We start from the raw sequence: 12,145 nt of genomic DNA, 5'->3' as shown, positions 1-12,145 counted from the left end.
CCTGACAGCGTCTATGAGGTAGGTGGTATTATTGCCATTTTACATTGAGCCTCAGCCGCTTCACATGGTTATGACTTGCCAAGGTCATGAGTTAATGGCAGCATCAGGAAAGGCAGAGCTCCTGTCTTATTTGTCTGCTGAAGCTACTAGACAACAGTTCCTCCTTTGTCTCAGTTAAGACAATTACTGTATATACTCATTCACAAGCTGAATATTTTTGGTAAAAAAGTGACACATCAAAGAGTGGGGGTCAGCTTATAAACGGATCTCCACCAAAATTTGATGATTTTAAAGTCTATGAAATCATTTAATTGAATGACTGTCGTTTTGTTTACCTGGAGCGTCTGCAGGAAATGAGGGGTATCTGCAGGAAATGAGCAGATGCTCCAGATAAACAAAACGTCCCAACCCGCCAGTGGCTTACCCTAACAGGCCAGGAGCCAAAGTTTGCCGACCCATTTATTGATGGCAATACTGCAGCCTTGTAAAGTTGCAAAGGCTTTGTTTAGTGGACTAGATTGGCTTGAAAGGAATACTAAAAGAGCAGTGCTGCGGATCTGCATGACATTTGACCCATGCATTTCACAAAATGCTCTGCCTTACAAGCCAATCAGAAAAATACAATGAATGATAGTACTATAGCACTGGTGTCAGTCCGCTACTGTGTAATTTGATCTCTTCATGCATTTCTACCCATGGACCTCACAAGTCTCGAGCCAATATGAAAATATAACGTGCAGAATCGATGGAATCTCTAATAAAATTGAAATAGCCTGTTATCCCCACAGACATGCCAATCTACAGGGCTGCTTTGAAATAAACAAAGAACAATAATAATTTGACAGTGATAAAGCAGGTGACATTCCTATATAAAGTGCTACAAAATCTATAACTACAATAATAATAATCTATTTTCATACTAGTATTTAAAATGAACAATGGTGAAATTAAAAGAAAAAGGTCTGCTTATCATGCAGCATTCAAACTTAAAGTTGTTGAATATGCAGAAGCAAACAATTGCGCCGCTGCTCGTGAATTCTGTATCAGTGAGAAGCAAGTAAGAGAATGGCGAAAAAACCCACTAAAAGACATGCCAAGAAGCAAGAAAAAATGTCCAACGAGGTGCGCTTCATAACCTGAGCTGGAGAAAGATCTCAAAAATTGGGCTGTTGAATGTTGACAAAATGGGCACTGGAACTGGAATTCGTCTGCATACTCTGCAAATGTCGAAAGATGACAAATACAAGTCAGTAAAGCCATCAATGTTTGTTGCATCAGCGGGTTGGTGTACTCGTTTCATGAACCATCATAGTCTGTCTTCATCAGTGAACAAAGATAGCACAAAAGCTGCCGAGAGATCTGGAAGAAAAAATTGAATCTTTCCAAAGGTTTATTATAAAATATCGAAAGGAATATGCATTTGAACTGTCACAAATAGGAAATATGGATGAAACACTCATGATAGTCGATCTCCCGAGCAATAGAATGGTAACCAGTGTTGGTGAAAAAACAGTTTTAATTAAAACCACTGGCCACGGAAAAATCCATTTTACGGTGGTTTTATCGTGTTTGGCAAATGGATCAAAGCTCCCTCCTGTTCTTATTTTTAAAAGAAAAACCTTGCCTAAAAACATGAAATTTCCTGCTGGTGTCATCGTACGTGCACCCGAAAAGGGATGGATGAATGAAAGTGGAACTATTGAATGGCTGGAAAAAGTGTGGAATAAGAGACCAGGAGCACTTTTCAAGAAACCTGCTATGCTCATTTGGGACATGTTCAGGGCACACAAGATGGATGAGGTGAAAAATGTGGCCAAAAATATGAAAACTACTTTGGCTGTAATACCTGGAGGTTTAACTTCAGTTCTACAACCGCTTGATGTGTGCCTGAACAAATGCTTTAAAGACAGGCTATGCAAAATGTGGTCTGAATGGATGTGCTCAGGCATGGCGAAGTTGACAAAAGGCAGGAATCTTATGAAGCCCGAAATCAATCTGGTCGCCTAATGGATCAAGGACGCGTGGGTGTCCATTCCCTCGGAAATTATAGAAAAATCATTTAGGAAATGCTGGATCAGCTATGCACTCGACGGGTCAGAAGATGATGCCATATTTGATGATGGCACAACAGGCTGATGATGATGAGAAATAATCAGACTCTGAATACGACACTGCCGACATCTACGATGACAATGCAGGTGCAGCTGTGACCGAAGCCAAGTTTAATGAACTGTTTGGTGAATCAGAGACTGATTCAGACTTTGAAGGATTTTAAGACTTTTTAAAGTCTCATATTGTTCTAAGTTACTTGTTTTAAATATCCATTTACTGATTTTAAATATTGACTGTAATTTTGAAGGTGAATATTTATTTGTTTAGTTATTATAACAACAACAGCTTTTTCATTAGATTACATTAAAATAATTCTAGCAAAACTTTTGAGTGTTTCTTGTGATGCCAACTTTTAAAATATAGCAGGGGTTGGCAAACTTTGGCCCCCGGCCTATCAGGGTAAGCTGCGGGCGGGTCGAGATGTTTTGTTTACTTGTAGCGTCTGCAGGCACAGAGCCCCTCAGCTCCCAGTGGTTGCGGTTTGCCGTTCCCAGCCAATGGGAGCTGTGGGAAGTGGTGCCACTTCTCGCAGCTCCCATTGGCTGGGAATGGCAAACTGCGGCCACTGGGAGCTGTGGGGCTCCGTGCCTGTGAACGCTCCGAGTAAACAAAACGTCCTGACGCACCAGTGGCTAACCCTGATGGGCCAGGAGCCAAAGTTTGCCAACCCCTGAAATATAGGGTCGGCTTATGAAAAGGTCATACAGTTTTTACCTATCCATCTTGGGGGGTCGCTTATAAACGAACGGGCTAATGAACGAGTATATACGGTAATTTCTTTCAGAGATAAAACGATCAGTTTTCAGCACCACCCAGCTCTCAGAAAATATGCAATATTGTTCTTCCATTGATAGTGCCCATAGTTCTGAGAGCCATCCTGAATGACTGTCACTCTGTCTGGGTGTCATGGTGTCAACCTCAGCACAGACTGTCAAAAAGCAGGGTAGAGACCCCAAATTGGCTGTATATTCTATAATTAGATTTCACAAACCCAGTAACAAGTGTGACTTCCTAAAGTACTATACACCAAAGGTCACAAAATATTCAGGTTCCTTCCGGACCCAAGAGACCAATCACTTACCCCAGGTCAAATTGTACTTCAGATCTCCCCCAAAGACAATGCTTCTAGCCAATCCTGTAGTGAATGATCTCAAGATTCATTAACTAAGAAAATAAATGAGTTATAAATAAAAGAAAGCAGGCACACACACACGTCTATATCTATCTATCAGAATCACAGGAGATTAGGGTTGGACGAGACCTTAGGGGGGTCATCTAGTCCAACCCCCTACTCAAAGCAAGATCAACCCTGACTAAATCATCCCAGCCAGGGCTTTGTTAAGCTGGGCCTTAACAACCTCTAAGGATGGAGATTCTACCACCTCCCTAGGTAACCCATTCCAGTGCTTCACCACCCTCCTAGTGAAATACTGTTTCCTAATATCAAACCTAGACCTCCCCCACTGCAACTTGAGACTTTTGCTTCTTGTTCTGTCATCTGCTACCACTGAGAACAGCCTAGCTCCATCTTCTTTGGAACCCCCCTTCAGGTAGTTGAAGGCTGCTATCTAATCCCTCCTCCCTCTTCTTATTTGCAGATTAAATAAGACCAGTTCCCTCAGCCTCTCCTCATAAGTCAAGTGCCCTGTCCCCCTAATCATTTTTGTTGCCCTCGGATGGACTCTCTCCAATTTGCCCACATCCTTTCTGTAATGGGGGTCCAAAACTGGACGCAATACTCCAGATGTGGCCTCACCAGTGCCGCATAGAGGGGAATAATCACTTCCCTCAATCTGCTGGCAATGCTCCTACTAATGCAGCCCATTATGCCGTTAGCCTTCTTGGCAACAGGGGCACATTGTTGACTCATATCCAGCTTCTTGTCCACAGTAATCCCCAGGTCCTTTTCTGCAGAACTGCCGCTTAGCCAGTCGGTTCCCAGCCTGTAGTGGTGCGTGGGATTCTTCCGTCCTAAGTGCAGGACTCTGCACTTGTCCTTGCTGAACCTCCTCAGATTTCTTTTAGTCCAATCCTCCAATTTGTCTAGGTCACTCTGGACCCTATCTCTACCCTCCAGCATATCTACCTCTCCCCCCAGCTTAGTGTCATCTGTGACTTTGCTGAGGGTGCAATCCATTCCATCATCCAGATTGTTAATGAAGATGTTGAACAAAACAGACCCCAGGGACACTCCACTTGATACCGGCTGCCAACTAAACATTGAGCCTTTGATCAATACCCATTGAGCCCGACAATCTAGCCAGCTTTCTATCCACCTTATAGTCCATTCATCCAATCCCTACTTTAACTTGCTGGCAAGAATACTGTGGGAGACAGTATCAAAAGCTTTGCTAAAGTCAAGATATATCACGTCCACCGTTTTCCCCATATCCACAAAGCCAGCTATCTCATCATAGAAGGCAATCAGGTCGGTCAGGTATGACTTGCCCTGGTTGAATCCATGTTGGCTGTTCCTTATCACCTTCCTCTCCTCCACGTGCTTCAAAAGCTTAAGTGCTGCTGACATTTGAGCCAGTAAATGAAGTGAAGAGGCAGCTTCTGAGAAGCCTAATGGCTCTTGTGCTGAAGTAGCTGCCTTTGCTGCTGCCTGCTGTGAAAACTTAGTGGGCTCCTCGTACACAAGCTGTCTGGGAAAGGATTCTGACTCTGGGCTTGCTAGCCTCTTAGCAGAGTCCTTTTCTACACACTGGCTAGAAGGAGAATTTGGAAAAAGACTTTACCACATGTGGGCAAACGAAAACTTACCTTATTCTGAAGACCTTATAGTCAGTGTGTCTTCCTTCTGGATGCAAGCCTTGAGAGATGCACATCTCATCTGTTTCATGCAGGGTTGTTGAAGCACTGCAGACAAGGTGTATTTTAATTCATGATGGCGCTCTTGTTTTAAATGCATTTGGCCAGAAATGAGCTTGCTGAGCATTTCCTAGAAAGACTTAATTTCCTTCAGAACTGAAATGACTGAATATAAAGAAATTAAATGACAAAATGTGTGGAATGTGTTACCTAGGGAGGTGGTGGAATCTTGTCCCTTAGAAGTTTTTAAGGTCAGGCTTGACAAAGCCCTGGCTGGGATGATTTAGTTGGGGATTGGTCCTGCTTTGAGCAGAGGGTTGGACTAGATGACCTCCTGAGGTCCCTTCCAACCCTGATATTCTATGATTCTAAAAGAGTTTTAAATCAGTTTCTTGCTGCCAGGTTTTCAAAAAGGGTCTCAAATGCCCTTGAGTGAGACTACGGTCTGGAGCGGCCATTTTTATTGACCTTGGAGACAAACAACTGCCAGACTTTCCTATGGCATCATCTCCCTCTGTGGAGAATTCATGCTTATAACCCAGACAAGGAGAAATTAAATCCCTACTGTGAAATTGTTAGACTAAATGTGTTTGAGATCCAAAGAATAACACAGTAGTTAACAAAACTGTTTTGAACATTTAAAAAAAATTCAGATTTGAAGTTTTTATTGCAGCCAGCCCTATGCATCTCTCCCTGCTAGATACATTAGAAACTGTATATTCAGAGGCAGAATCCTGCATGCTAATGGAAACAATATGATTCTTGTGCTATGTAGGCTGAAATGTATGCCACTTTCATCATGCTCTTAATTTCCATATACTAGCTCACGGTAAAGCTTTACAACTACACTACAGAATATGAAAGACTGCTTCCCCATGCCTCAGTTTCACTTCTAGGCGCTGTGGGGAGCATTTTTAAATCAGAGTTACAGCTGGAAGTGTTGATGTAGCTAGCTCTATACCAACAATGCTGAAAATAACAGCATTTATATATTGAAATTAATTCCAGCTCCTGGGCTGCAAATATGTATTCCTGCAGGAATACACTTTGATTGCAGGAACCTAAGACACACTTCCTTCACTTTACCACATAACTCCTACCTGAACAATGCCAGTAGTTTTCTGCTGAATAACTATTCAAATGGAATGGAAGCGAATAATATTGCTTTGCACTTCTATAGCACACTATCTCTAAACACTGTCTACATGTTAATGGATTAAGCCTCCCCACACTTCTGTTAGGTCTTTATAACATCCTTATTGTGAAAATGGGTATATCCAGGTACAGAGAGTTTGCAAGTTGCCCAATGTTGGACACAAATCTGTGTACAAACCCAGAGTGGATTCCCATTTCTGTGCTTTCATCATTAGATGATATTTCCTTTTCCAGTACTTTGACAGGGACCATGTCTTTCTGTTTATATAGCACTTAGGGTAATGGGACTCCAGGCCTGGTTGGGGCCTCTGTGTGCTACTTCAATATAAATTCTAAATATTAATGGAAGGCTGTATAGCAGCAGCTTTAGAAGTGAGCTTTTGCAGAACATGTGTGAGCCTTCCAAAGGGCTCATATATTAAGAAAACTTCTTTTTTCAGTGAATGTAATTCCCAAAATGATTTTCAATGGTTAATCTGTTGTCAGGAAGTCAGTTCAGGAAAAACATTATGCCCATCATGAACACACAGTCCCAGGGAATTTGTACTGTAGTATATCAACTAATTAGACTGAAAGGCATCTGGGGCACAACTTTGTATAATTCAGTTCTGGGGGAGACTAATAGTATGACACAAAATGTGTGGGAGCTGTTTCCCACACTATTATGCTTAGTTCATGAAGGACACTGGAAAAAAAAACCAACCTCCCCCCCTCCCACCACACTCATGCAGCTGTGGATGTGATATTTTTTGTTCCTAAATTAATATTTCCAAGACCTGGATTAGCAATAGAATTTCCCTTTCCCATTCCCACAGCATGAAGTCAGATGAGAATGGATAGTTGTGTTGACATTTCTATCTAGGACTCTTGTCCTCTCCCAAAATTACATACACAATCTCTTGGCTTCCCATTTATGTCCATTTGTTTTGGTTGCACTGTGGCTGCTCACAAGTTGGCTGTGATTTAAATGAGCAGGAGCCTCAGTAATAACCGTATTACTTCCAAGAAGACCACTTCTATTATAAATCCGTGCTGGTTTCACATACCTCCTTACATCTAGCTGCACTTGTTTGCGTAATTGCCCCTCAACATACCAATAGCAAAGAACAACAAGACAAAAATAATGAATGTGGATGCTTGAGGCTCCCTTTAAGATGGGTTGTTTTGCAGCTGAATGACCCACCTTTGGGATGATCTTTTGATTTTTTTGATCCAGCTCCTCAGATATTTTGGACAAAGATGGAGATCTGAGGTCTTGTTTGTTGGAGAATATTGCCCTGTCCTAATCCTCAAACCCCTGAACAGCTTTAGAAGGCAAGATGTTTTCCCTTTGTTTGCAAAAATGCCAGGCAGTGAGGATGAAGCTATGCTTATGATGCTCACATTGGTGATGTCTGTTGGTGTCTCCACATAGCTTCACCATCTCATTTTTGGTAGCCTCCTGTCTCCCTCCACTCTACCTTTCAGTCATTATGTGTATTAATGACCAGTAAAGGCAACTATTTATTTACTTAACAAAGAATCCATAATGAACAAAATCAACACCTATTCATGAACAGTCTGAGCATAAAAAGGGCAAGGCTGATCAAATAAACAGTTCACAGAGAATATTTTTTCCTCAGTTCTACTAGGCTTTGTCTATACTGAGCATTTTCTGAAAATTTTCCACTGTTGGTTTAGCATTGGAGTTAGCAATGGGGCCAGGACAACATAGCACATAGAAATGTGTTTTACCAACTCTGAGTAGGCTTACATTGCATGATGGTACAAAAAGCTGTTCCTGGCCTATATTAGCACTCCCGCTGTGGCTAGTGCCAATGGGAAAATTTCTGAAAATGCTTATTGTAGGTGAGTGAAACTTGTGGAGTTCAGGGGGTTGTAAATCTAGCTATGTTGTATTGCAAAAAATATCAAAATTAGTTTGAACCAGTGTAGCTTGACAGTTTCAATTTTGAAGTTATTACTTGAAAATAAATGTATTTATTTTCAATAGTGATAGACTCAAGGAGCTCAATCTATTTAGACTTAAAGAGAAGGCTAAGGGGTGACTTGATCAGGCTCTAAGTACCTACATGGGAAACAAATATTTAATGGGCTCTTTGGTCTAACACAGAAAACTGTCAGAATCCAATATCTGGAAGTTGAAGCTAGACAAATGCAGACTGGAAATAAGGGGTAAATTTTTAAGTGAGAGTAATTAGCTATTGGAACAGTTTACCAAGGGTTACGGTAGATTCTCCATCAGTGACAATTTTTCAATCAAGATAGAATGGTTTTCTAAAAGATCTGCTCTAGGAATTATCTTCAGAAAGTTTTATGCCTGTGGTGCACAGGAGGTCTGAATAGATTAGCACAATGGTCCCTTCTGACCTTAAGATCTATGAACTTTAAAGACATTCTACTAATCAAAACCAATTGCATCCTCTTCTGCAGGATTTAGAAGTTTCAAATAATGGTATTATGAACTGTACTGATCTTTAATAGAAAAGCCTACATCTAATACAAGTGCTACAGCCTAATTTTTGTCCCTCCTACTCAAATTGAATACTCCCTCAGCTCTGATACTGCAGTAGCTAGCCTGAGAGCAGTTTGTTTCAGTCACATTGACCCCAGTGCAGCTCAGTAAAGATGCAAACAGTCTGCCTACGTATGGCCATTTGAGAGATTGGAGACTTACTCTGCAAATGTCCCATTGCAATGAGTGGGACTGGTTGCAGAGTAAGGTGATAGTCACTGAGGAGTGGTGCAGAATCAGACTCTACTTTGATTTTTTTTTTTTAAAAAAACAGCCTATAGGATTGCTACATATTTTCCCTTAAAATTAAAGGAGATGTACCCAAGTCATCTAGACTACTTTGAAAAATCTGTCAGTACTTTTATAATTTCTCTGTTCACTTATTTTCCCTGATTTTTTTCATTCTGCTCACTTTACTTCATGTTTCATCCTACTTTTCCATTTGCTTCTTTCTTTCTACCCCTCACTTTTCAGTCTGAGTAAGCCCAAAAATTTTAAGTTATTGAGTTCAAAAGCAAACTCAAATTTCTCACCCCAGTGTACATATCTAGAGACTAGATAATATATAGTAAGCATGATCCTCCTCCCACTGAAGTCAATAATTAAACTCCCACAGATATCAATAATGCAAGACCAACCTCTACATTACAATGGTATAATATGTAACATGTGGGCATGTATGTTTATTATGTAATAGATTGTATTTATGTGCTCCTAAGAACATTTAAAGAATTTTAGGTACCCTTGAATCTCTGAACAGGTGCCTAATAAATACATATTTTTTTAGTAAATGACTTAGCTTGAACACACAAAGATGAATCTTACCAAAATAGTAACTGTTGTTGGAGTGGGGGATCCACAATAGGGTTTGACATTGATCTCATTTTAGAAGCATCCTCGTCCATATTTTTATACTTTTTTCATATTGCTAGAACTTAGTTGCAGTGCACGTCATGTATATAATCTTTAGTAAAAACAAAGATGTCAAGTGGTTAGGACTTGAACTTAACCTATTTTAAGGCGGTTATAATCTGGAAGAGAATGTCCAAGGGATTAATATGTATTTTGTTAAAGATCTACCATTTTGTTTCTGAGGGGAAAAAATTTCAAAAATCAATAGCCCATATAATTACAAGACCTATTAAAAGAACAAATGTTTATGATCTTATTTTCATTCTGCAGCTTCTTCAACATTAGTTAACTAACAAGTACTATTCCCAGAGCTGTTCATATTCCAGCTGACATAATCAAGGATGCTGGCACACAAACAAGGACACTGTGTTTTAGCTTCTGCAGTGTTAAAAACAGACAATAAAATCAATGCAAAATGGAAAGAAGAGATTAGAGAGAAACATTTTATTTCCAAAATGAATCATTTTATGACAAACAATAGTGAAACTATTAAAAACAGAATTTGAAACAATTTACAGAAATGTGGGCATAGATGAAAAATAATAAAACTGTTTGTTCCAAGGACATTGTTAGTTATTTAAAGTGCAGTCCATTAGCCAAATGTTAACGTGTAGATTTACAATTTACTCAATTATTTTTATCCAGCTTTACAAAATGGTCTTTGTACCATTTTGATCTCTCTGTACTTGGGTATTTACTTAGGTATTAAATAATTCATAATTAGAAAATTATGCAGTTTTAAAACTGCATATCAAGACCATATACTTAAAGATTCACATATGGCAGGATGGATGATTAAAATGAAAAAGGATTTCTCTGGGCTTTGAGAGATCTGACTGTGTCGGCAGAGTAATTACAGTACTCTAAGTTGTGTGTAGGTTGTTAGGATCTTACGTCCAGAAATGTGTTATTGCTCTTTTGAAAATCGTTTCTATATATCTGAATATCACTCAAACATTTCCTTGGAAATGAGATCATCATTAAGCCAGATACAGCAGTTTCCAAAATCTTTAGAATTTCTTTATTTTGTCTATTCTATTATACCAAGTGACTACAATTCTAGTGCAGGCATTATCTTGTGAAGACAAAAATACAGTATATTTAATCATATCAGGTATTCATTTTTGCTGCAGGCTCACTTAAGACTTGTATAAATCCTTGGAAATGCTGGTACTTAAATAAATAGTGCCACTGACAGGAAGTAAATCTGACAGTCCGAGATTCCTGGGATGCAATCTTATGGGGCAGGCAGACATGACCAAAGACGACATAGGTTATAACATATTAGCTTCTCCAAGACCCATCCCTGAGTTTGGCTCTAAAATTTCAAAAGTTTCCAGATTATGTACTACCTTACCACCAGAGGAAACCATTCACAGAATCCAAACCATCTGCTTCATTGGAAAAATATGAATGTCCATATCCACAACAATCAGTTTTTCAGCTGATGTAGATGAACAAGTGAAATTCTATTTTATAAATGACACTGTGTAACATCATGGAAAATAAACTTTAAAAGATTGATTACAACTGTTATGGTAATAAAAAAATACAAAATCACGTTGAAAAAATATGGAATCACAAAGGTGTGAACTTGATCTCATACCATGTTTATCATTTTCATCACCGTGTTTATCAGTTTTTTTGCTGGAACATGGTGTGCCCATGGCTGCTGTGTTTGTGACTCCATTTGAAGTCTATTTGAGCCATACACAGCAGGTGAGTGTCCAACAAAGACAGAATTTGGCTTTTAAAAAAATGTTTTAATACTTTAATGTTTTGTACTTCATCTAATGAGGAGAGGCTGAGGGAGCTGGGATTGTTTAGCCTGCAGAAGAGAAGAATGAGGGGGGATTTGATAGCTGCTTTCAACTACCTGAAAGGGGGTTCCAAAGAGGATGGCTCTAGACTGTTCTCAATGGTAGCAGATGAGAGAACGAGGAGTAATGGTCTCAAGTTGCAGTGGGGGAGGTTTAGATTGGATATTAGGAAAAACTTTTTCACTAAGAGGGTGGTGAAATACTGGAATGCGTTACCTAGGGAGGTGGTAGAATCTCCTTCCTTAGATATTTTTAAGGTCAGGCTTGACAAAGCCCTGGCTGGGATGATTTAACTGGGAATTGGTCCTGCTTTGAGCAGGGGGTTGGACTAGATGACCTTCTGGGGTCCCTTCCAACCCTGATATTCTATGATTCTAATGACCTAAATAGCAAGGAATAGTCACAACACCACACTGAGGGAATTTGCACATGCATCTCACAATAGCATTAATATTTTGCAAAGGGGTTTTGGGATGTTGTGATGGGTGGGAGACCCCCTCCAACGCACAGTGAGTTCACCTCATCCTATGAGCAGCCCTCTGTCTCTAGGCCATGAGAGCTAAGGGCTGAAGCCCATAGAGTTATCCTGATCCACAGGGTTCTAAGGCCCAATGGCTAGAGTCTATAACCACCCTGATCCATAAGGCAGTAGGGTCACATGACCTATGTCAGGGGGATAACAGCCAGAGTCCATAGAGATATCTTGGGTTCACAGGGCAGCAATGCCTAGTGGTCAGAGTCACTAGAGATACTCCGGGTTTATGGGGAAGTAAGGCCAGGTGGCCAGAGTCAATAGAGTTGCCCTCTGGGCAGGGCT

This window comes from Lepidochelys kempii, chromosome 5 (genome assembly GCF_965140265.1).
Source record: "Lepidochelys kempii isolate rLepKem1 chromosome 5, rLepKem1.hap2, whole genome shotgun sequence".
NCBI classification, from domain to species: Eukaryota; Metazoa; Chordata; order Testudines; family Cheloniidae; genus Lepidochelys; species Lepidochelys kempii.
Note: the sequence above shows the minus strand (reverse complement) of the source record.